The sequence below is a fragment of the Jaculus jaculus genome, chromosome 8 (assembly GCF_020740685.1).
Source record: "Jaculus jaculus isolate mJacJac1 chromosome 8, mJacJac1.mat.Y.cur, whole genome shotgun sequence".
Lineage (NCBI taxonomy): Eukaryota > Metazoa > Chordata > Mammalia > Rodentia > Dipodidae > Jaculus > Jaculus jaculus.
The window spans coordinates 79144710-79154999 of NC_059109.1; the positions used below are offsets into that span (position 1 = coordinate 79144710).

A 10290-nucleotide genomic window follows, 5' to 3' on the forward strand; every position below is an offset into this window, starting at 1 on the left:
CATGGATGAGCCTAAGCAATGGTACCAAACTGCCTGTATTTGCTGAAAAGAAAACTAATAAATTAAATTTTAAAAAATGAATATAATGATAAAAAAAGAAAATAAACATAAACCTAAAATGATGCTAATTGTGAAATATTAGATATGGTGTCATATATCAGATGAAACAAAAGCATAAGAATGATGATTTATATTTAGACCATTTATTTCTACCCTGGCCTGTCACAGAACACATGGTGATTATTACTTATATCTTTATATACTTCTTACTAAGACTCAACATTCCAAATACTTTCATTTTTTATGTCTCAACATAATTAATTTTTTTTTTATTATTATTATTAACCACACATTTTGCATGAGTATAACATTTGGTGGTACCTCTTTTTCCTCTTCCTTGCCCCCATCCTGGGTTCTTACTCTCCATTTGTCATTTTGATTGAGCTTTTCAGAACTATGTAGAGTACTTGAAGGTAAATCCAACTCTGCTGTGGCTTTGAGGTCTTGTAGTTCTTCTGAGTCATTAAAATATTAAACAATTATAAAAAAAATAGATTGAGAATCTCTAGAAATGATAGGTATAAATAAAAAATTTAAAAAATCTTTGGTTTTTAGTTAGTTCATCTCTCTATATAGTTATATGTTGTATTTACATTAATTTTATAATGCTTACATTATGTCAACTATTACTTACAAGTATAGTAATATAGATAAAAACTTAAGTTAGTCCAAATTCCTTTTAAAGAATAATGTAGTTAAAATTTTTAACAAAAAAGTATATGTAATTAAATAAGCTTAATCAAGATTTAATTTTTAGTAAGGACTTGTTATAATTCAAAGTTAACAATTGTTCTTATTTCTTAGATTGGATCTTAGGACTCAAACCTCTGCTTTACCACAGTTGCTCTTACCTGGGGAGTTGAGGAAAGGTAAGTTTCCTCTAGACCTAAATCCAAAAATTGAGATAATGACATATCTTTGCTTTTTGGTTGCCTTGAGTAATTAACATTAGCATTGAATAAATAATATACTTGCCTACAGAGTTCCAAAGATTAACCATAAAAGGTTTTAAAACAGAGATGCCAATATGTCATTCTGCTTTGATTGCCTTTGATAACGATTTTCTTTTCCATGGTAACACTGAAAAGGAGAAAGCCATTTCCTCCTATCCAAAGAACTAGTTTTATTTTTAATTTTTTTTAAAAGTTATTTTTACTTATTTATTTGAAAGTGACAGAGAGAGAAAGAGGCAGATAGAGACAGAGAGAGAATGGGCATGCCAGGGCCTCCAGCCACTGCAAACAAACTCCAGATGCATGCGCTCCCTTGTGCATCTGGCTAACGTGGGTCCTGGGGAATCGAGCCAAGAACCAGGGTTCACAGGCAGGTGCTTAACCACTAAGCCATCGCTCCAGCCCCAAAGAACTAGTTTTAGAGCTATAAAAATAATAATACCTATTTGGAGACTTAAAATGTTAAATAAAATATCTCTAGATAAAATTTACTAAATTCCTGAATAAGATGTTAATAATACAGGTTATTAATTTTATAATCCAAAATTCAAATTTGTTGAATATGAATTTACTTTTAGTAATATTTACAAAATGACTAATTCTGTTTCCAACAATAGATTTCCTAGGTATTACTATATTATTATTAATGCATAATAAATGGTTAACAAACAAAAATTTTAAATTTATGTTTTCCATTAGATTAAGCCTTTATTTTGTTTGCTAAATGACATCTACTTTTACAATTACAACAAGGTTTCTTCCTTTCTTTCGTCTCTTTCTTACTTTCCTTCTTCTCTTTCTTTCTTTCTTCTTTCTTCTTTCTTCCATTCTTTCCAAAGAGAGAGAGAGAGAGAGAAGAGAGACAGGCACAGAGAGAGAAAATGTTATGTGCCAGGGCCTCCATCCACTACAAAAAAGCCTCCAGATGCATGGACCATTTTGTGCATCTACCTTTATGTGGGTACTGGAGAACTGAACCTGGGTTTTTAGGCTTTGCAGGCAAGTGCTTTAACTGCTAACTTATCTCTTCAGCTCCAAATATTAAATCCTCAAAAGTACTAGTTAAATAAATAAATGATGCTGGTAACTTGTTAGCATTTACCAAAATTTTTGGCTTCCTTAAGACATTAGCATTTAGTTCTTCTAAATCTAAGATAACACACTTTTAGAGAACATCCATTATCTTCTTCTTCTGTTTCACTCTAGCTCAGGCTGACCTGGAATTCACATGCAGTCCCAGGGTGGCCTCGAACTCATGGCGATCCTCCCAGCTCTGCCTCCTGAGTGCTGGGATTAAAAGGTGTGTGCCACCACACTCAGCACATTATCTTCTTTATGTTAGAGTGCCCTGTAAACATTGTGTATATGTATAGTAACATATTTTATTCATCAATGCCATCTTATTAAAGAAAATTTTGAAGGTCTTTTAAAGTAATAAGAAAAATTCAGAATTGCTTGCAGTGTTTCTACAATGAAATGTGGGACACCCTCAAATGTCCTAACATTCAGATTATGGGAATACCAGTAGGGGAAGAAATTCAGGCCAAAGGCATTATTCAACAAAATAATCAAAGAAAATTTTCCCACTCTCAAAAGAAAGGCACATCAAGATACAAGAAGCTAACAGAACTCCAAACAGATTGGACCAAAGGAGTAATTCTCCAAGACATATTGTCATTAAGACTCTACACGTCGACAACAAAGAGAAAGTCCCAAAAGCAGCTAAGGAAAAACAACACATCACGTTTAAAGGTAACCCCATCAAAATCACTAAGACTTCTTAATGTAAACCCTGAAAGCCAAAAGAGTCTGGAATGGAACACTGCAAATTCTAAGAACTTATGGCTTCCAACCCAAACTACTCTCTACCCCACAAAGGTATCTCTCAAAATAGATGGCAAAAGAAAAATCTTCCATGACAAAACTCAACTTTACAACTATATGAACACAAAACCAAACCTAAAGAGAGAATTTCAGGAAATTCTCCACACAGAAGAATCAAATAATCAACCTCAAGTACCTGCAAGAAGCAAATCACAATAACCTAACTCAGAGAAGGCACAAAAATCTTCCAAGTCTATGAAAACACCAAACTACATAAACCAACATAATATGGAAGGGATCAAATCAAACCTTGCAGTCATTACCTAAATATCAATAGCTATAATTCACCCATGAAGAGATACAAACTAACAGGGTAGCTCAGAAAATTAGATCCCTCAATCTGTTGTCTTCAAGAAACTCACCTCTAGCCAGGTGTGGTAGTGCATGCCTTTAATCCCAGCACTCTGGAGGCAGACGTAGGAGAATCACCATGAGTTTAAGGCCACCCTGTGACTACATAGTTAATTACAGGTCAGCCTAGACTAGAGTGAGAACTTACATCAAAAAAAAAAAAAGAAAGAAAGAAAGAAAGAAAGAAAGAAAGAAAGAAAGAAAAGAAAAGAAAAGAAAAGAAAAGAAAAGAAAAGAAAAGAAAAGAAAAGAAAAGAAAAGAAAAAGAAACCCACGTCACCACTAAAAATAGACAACTCCTCAGGGTGAAAGGGTGGAAAATGATATTCCAAGCAAATTGGAATAAGAAACAATCAGGTCAAGACATACTAACATAGGATAAAATAGATTTCAAACAAAAAATAATCAAAAAAGACAAAGAAGGCCACTTCCTACTGATCAAGGGAACAATCCAGCAAGAGGATATTACAAGCATCAATCTTTTTTTGTTTGTTTGTTTGTTTTTGTTTTGATTTTTCAAGGTAGGGTCTCACTCTAGCTCAGGCTGACCCAATTCAATATGTAGTCTCAGGGTGGCCTTGAACTCATGGCAATTCTCCTACCTCTGCCTCCCAAGTTCTGGTACTAAAGGCATGCACTTCAACCCAGCTCACAATCATCAATCTTTATGCACCAAAGATAGGTGCATCACAATTCATAAAACAATACCTACTCAACAATAAAATAGAAATAACCACCAACACCATCATAGTTGGGGACTTCAATACAGCATTATCAGCAATAGATAGATCATCCAAAAAGAAACCCAACAGGGAAGAGAGACAGCTCAACAAAACCATAGAACATTTAGACCTAACAGACATCTATTGAACATTCCACCCCAAATCCATGGACCACACATTCTTCTCAGCAGCACATGGAACCTTCTCTAAAATAGATCATATACTGGGTCTGTCTCTAAAGATTTAAAGATCTGAAGGCACTGGAAAAGCAACCTAAAAAGCTCCAGACAGAAAGACACGTAAAATGGAATGTCATGGCTGGAAGCTGGAAGAGAGTCAGTCCCCAGACAGTCAGCATGTCTAGTGCCAGAAGGTGCTACATCAGTGACTGGGGGAAAAAGACCAATATCTATTCAAGCATCTAACCTACTTAGCAGCAAAGAACCTGTTGTGATGTCCACACAAGTGCAATAGTGGCACACAGCCATGGTGGGGAGCCAGCTGCTCTTGATTTTGCTAACTGATCCCCTCAGTGGTATGCGATTTGTAGCTAGAGCTGAGAAACAAGTCAGAACCATATTCAAACATAAGCCCACTGTCCATTATCAAGCTACCATCAATCGTGGGCTACAAGAGGGCCTACACCTATTAAATTCTCTATTAAAAAAAAAAAAAAGTAAGGGTTATCTCATTTGTCCTGGTGCTAACTTACTCTCCATTGGAGAATCTGCTTCTCTTTTTCAGATAGATGTAGATCCTAAGGAGAGAGCCACCCCATCATACCTCAAAAGGGCTCCAACTGAAACTAAGAAAAATTGGTGAAACAACAAGGGTGCTGTTTTCCTCATGAACTAGATACCAGCACAACTCCTACCAAATCAGACAGCCAGAGAACCAAAGACCCCCAACACCACATCATTGAAGCAGACCAAAAATGAACCCAACATGGCTCAGGGAAATTTTGCGGAAGAGGGGGCAGAAAGAATGTCAGAGCCACATGTTGGGTCATGATATGCAGAGACATTTATCCTACCCATAACTGAGGGCTAAGTCCACAATGCATGACCCATATACCTCAACAAGGAGGGGTCAGAGGGAGGGGGTAAGTCACAGATGAGCCTAATAATGGTACCAAACTGACTGCATTTGCTGAATACAAAACTAATTAATAAAAAAAACATGTAAAAAAAAGACAGAAATAAGTAAGATCAGAGCAGAAATTAATGAATTGGAAAGTAAGCAAACAATCAGGAAAATTGATGAAACAAAAAGTTGGTCCTTTGAAAAAATAAACAAGACTAACAAACCCCTGGACAATTTGATCAAGCAAAAAAAAAAAAAGAGGCACTTCAAATTAACAAAATTAGAAATGAAAAAGCAGAGATCACAACAGACATAAGTGAAATTGGGAGAACCATCAAGTCTTACTTCAAAAACCTGTACTCTGCAAAATTTGAAAATATAGAGGAAATGGATAAATTCTGGGACACGTACCATCTACCAAAGCTAAACTCAGAGCAGATAAATCTCCTAAACAAACCTATCACACTCATAAAAATTGAAAAGGTGATAAAAATAAAAAACCTCCCCAAAAAGAAGAGTCCAGGACCAGATGGCTTCTCATCTCTATTCTATCAAACCTTCATGGAAGAACTGAAACCAATATTTCTCAAACTGGGCCACACAATAGGAGATCAGGGAAAGCTCCCCAACTTCTATGAAGCTAGTATCATCCTAATTCTAAAACCAGCCAGAGGTGACATAAGAAAAGAAAACTACAGGCCTATTTCCCTGATGAACTTAGACGCAAAGATCTTGAACAAAATCCTCACAAACTGAATTCAACAACACATCAAATCTGTTATCTACCTTGATTAAGTGGGCTTCATCCCAGGAATGCAGGGGTGGTTCAACATAGAGAAATGTCAATGTAATACACCATATAAACAAGGTTAAACACAAAAACCACATGATCGTTTTGATAGTAAAGGCCTTTGACAAAATGCATTTCATGATCAAAACATTGGAGAGAATCAGCATGCTAGCTGTATATATTAATACAATAAAGGCCATCTGCAAAGCTCCTAAATCCCAAAATATTTAATGGAGAGGGACTGGAGGAATTCCCATTAAGTTCAGAAACAAGACTGGGGTGTCCATTCTCACCTCTGCTCTTTAATATAGTACTGGAAGTCCTAGCTCAAACAATAAGACAAGAGAAAGAAATAAAGGGGTTAACAATTTGGAAAGGAAGAAGACAAGCTAGCACTATTCACAGATGATATGATTCCATATATAAGAAACCCGACAGCCTCAATTCCAAAACTGTTAAAGGTAATAAACTCCTTCAGCAAAGTAGCAGTATACAAAATCAATGCACAAAAATCAGTAGCCTTTCTATATGCAAATGACAAAGATATAGAGAAAGAAATAAGTGACATTATCCCATTTTCGACACAACAAAAAATAAAATAAAATACCTTGGCATAACATTAACCAAGGAAGTGAAACATCTATACAATAAAAATATAAGAACACTCAAAAAGAAATTGAGGAGGACTTAAGAAAATGGAAAGACCTCCCATGTTCCTGGATAGGCAGAATTAACATTGTGAAAATGGCAATCTTTCCAAAGGCTATCTACAGATTTAATGCAATTCCCATCAAAATCCCAACATCATTCTTCACAGAGATAGAAAAATTGATCTCAAAATTCATGTGGAAAAGCAGAAGGCCTCTGATATCCAAGCAAATCCTCAGCAAAAGAAACACCTCTGGAGGCATCACCATACCTGATCTAAAGCTATGTTACATATTTCAAGGCATTCAACTTTTTTTCATCATTACATTTTTTCATTACATATAATTTGAATACAAAAGAAGCTTTTAATTTTAAATTGACAAAGATTTACTATAACCCCATTCTTGGGTAACTCTGTTTTTTTAATCCATATTCTGTAAACAAAAATAAGTAGACATCTTTCTATATATATTATAAATATATTTATTTGGGTCCCACCAATTAAATTAGTATGTTTACAAATATCAGGAGAAAAGTAATTAAAGGCTGTCAGAGGCACTATGACATGTTTTAACTTCTGACAACTTTAATATAATTTTAACTTCTTTTGCTCTTAGAGATTTGCAAAAGATTTGTGTTAACTCTTTATATACAAATGACACAAAATGAATTATTCATTAATAATAACAATATTAATAGTGTTTTATAATACAGAGCTGATATTTCTTAAGTCAATATTTAAGGTTCCAATAGCACAGTTAACTGAGATTAACAGTAACTCCTATTAGAATCCCATTTCCCTTTCTGGCTCTATCATAATAAGTAATATTGTTATGTTCAAAAGCCTACAAATCCTAATGTGTAACATATCTGACCTTTTGTTTCTATTCCAGTCACTAAAATATTTGGTCCATGGAAAATTAAAGGCAGTTTGTTGTAAGATACTGTATTATTTGATTTCTTCTATGATGCAAATGTGCATTTACTTCCCCACAAGGAGATCTGAAACTATACTAAGATAGTTACATATCCAGTCACTATCTATAAGTAAGATTTGTAATAATTTGTATATTGAAAATGAATTTTTCTTATAATTAGAGCTAGCCACTCAACAAGATGTTATAGATATAAAATATTTATTTAGATAAATGTAATGTTCAGTTGGTTAAAATGTCTTTTCTTTCTCATCTACTTTCTCATCTACTGCCTTAAGTTTGTTAGGGCAGATGTGTTTTTGAGTTTTTTATTATATTTAACTTTAAGTATAACATTCACACATATATGTTATATCAGACACAGATAACAAAAAATAATTATACCTGGATCATGATGTCTAATGGGTTTGACGTGATCCAAGCATTTCTTCCTAAATGGCTTTATCAGCAACTCCTCTCTCCTGAAGTGTGTTTTCCTGCCTACTACTCAGCCTCACCTGTACTAGATCCTAAGAATGAGCCTTACTAGCTGCATATGGCATATTAAATATAATATTTATCCTGGGCATACCAAAACGTAATGCTTGGCCAACAGGGAAGCTGTGTTAAAGTGTTGCATCTGCTGCACCTATTTCCACCAAGGTTGAATAGATTAATAAAATTCCTGTGATCACAGAAAAATAGAATGTTGCAAGCTCTCAGCCAAATTATCTTCCTCTACCTTGAGCCCCTCAATTGCCATTTATTGTGCACATCTGACCTAACATCTTTGTGACTATCAGTTGGTCAGATGTGATCTTTTTGGAATGTAATAACAGTCCCACCCCCAGCTTATACCAACCAAAGGGTTTAGAATGTCATCAAGCTAGCAACTAAAACCTATGGTGGAGATTCATCCACATGTTGTATAGCCCACCTTCTGGTCAATCAATGTATTTGAGAAGTGCCTTGATTTATGACTTCACTCTGTTCTGTAGCTTTAAAACCTTCATGAAATTGTTAGCACATTGGAACATGGAATTAGAGTAACCTAAAACTGTTCCCAGACCATGGTCTCTCATTTAGCTCCAGAATAAACTATCTATCTCCTTTGAGTTAAGAGCTGTATCTTTTGCATGGACAACATTTACTTAAGAAAATCTGTTTTGTAAACTATTTATTTGCCCCTGTCAGATGAAAATTTTTTCAATAAGTCTTTTTCACATTTTAGAAACCTATAGTGTCTTTCTCAAGCAGCAGGAGCCATCTCTTTGTAACTTCTAACACCTCTCTTACCTTTGTTGTTGAATTCAGTTTGTAATTTATCTTCTTAAAAACACCTCAGGATGGGCTGGAGAGATGGCTTAGTGGTTAAGCGCTTGCCTGTGAAGCCTAAGACCCCGGTTCGAGGCTCGGTTCCCCAGGTCCCATGTTAGCCAGATGCACAAGGGGGCGCACGCATTTGGAGTTCTTTTGCAGAGGCTGGAAGCCCTGGCGCGCCCATTCTCTCTCTCTCCCTCTATCTGTCTTTCTCTCTGTGTCTGTCGCTCTCAAATAAATAAATAAAAAATTAAAAAAAAAATACCTCAGGCTATACAGGCACTCTGCCTTCTTTCCTCTTCTTAAACTCTAGTATAAAACCTTCCTAAATCTTGCCCTCTGTGATCTATTAATTTCATCAGTTGAATTCATGAGATAAGAACTTGGAGGCCACTAAGTAGAATGTTTCTGTGATCACAAGTATCTGGCACCCTAACAACAACCAAGTTAAAAGCCCACCCAAGAGCTGAGAATGGCTCTATCAGTCTGAGAATCACCCCCCCCCACACACACACAATTCCCATATCACGAATAAATGTCCAAGTTCAAAGTTAATAGAGTAGGGTGGGTGTGGTAAGTTAGCTAGATTTACCTAAGCCCACTGAACATCACACATCTACTTACCATGCTGTAGAAGTCAAAGAAGGCAAGGTCTGTTCACAAGGAGTACACATTGTAGAAGTCAGAAGAAGACAGGCAATAAATATGTAAGTAAAATGAGACTTTTAGTCCAATGAGTAAGGACATGCAATAGGAGGTGGTCACGAGCTCCTTGAGGTGTTATAATTAGAGGAAGCTTCCTCTGCCTCAAGACATGGCAAAAGAGAAGGACTCAGCCCTGGAAAGCCTCAGGTGACAGGAGCCACAAGATGGTTAAATTGCATGTCCTCAGAACAGAAAAGTCAGTGTGGCAGGGAGAGTAATAATGGGCAAAGAAAAGCAGAAAGAGGGTAAGTTGTGCATAATTTTGGAGACATAATATATTACATATTGTAAGGTTCATGAATGACCAGACTAGGCAAGACCACTTGGAAACAAAGTAAAAGTTTTACTTGGGAAAGTCATAACCTGTCAGAAATGTTTCAATTCAGAGCCAATTTACCTTGGGCTACCTTTAGCCCCTTAATAGACATTTATTGCCCACACTCATGTCTGAACTAACATGCTGGTGAGAGACCAGAAAGAAATAACATGTAACTAATTAAACAATGACACTGCCATTGTAGGACAAATCATTGTGAACAAAGGAGGATCCCGGGCTCGGCTCAGATAAGGAACTAACTGATTAAAGTGCTGACCTTTGCTTCTGAAACTCATGTTCGCTTGCTCAACAGGACATTCCAGAAATACTTAGCTCTGGGGGCCTCCGGCCCCTTGCAAAAGATAGGATCTGCAAGCAGTCTGCTGACCAGAGATGAGCAACGAGAAATGTTCCCGTGCGCGCCTTCTTGGAACCAATCATTTTAAAAGATACTATGTGATATAACCCTTTTGCCCCCTTCCCACTCTTTTCCTTTATAAACCCCTACTTTTAGAAGGTCGAGGCTCTCTCCCACTCCCACTGA

The 10290-nt window shown here is 36.1% G+C and overlaps 1 pseudogene; it reads right to left on the reverse strand.

Annotated features, from left to right (window-relative positions):
• Window positions 1-9399, reverse strand: part of LOC105943609 — a 15809-nt pseudogene extending 6410 nt beyond the window's left edge.
• Window positions 9400-10290: the final 891 nt, after the last annotated feature.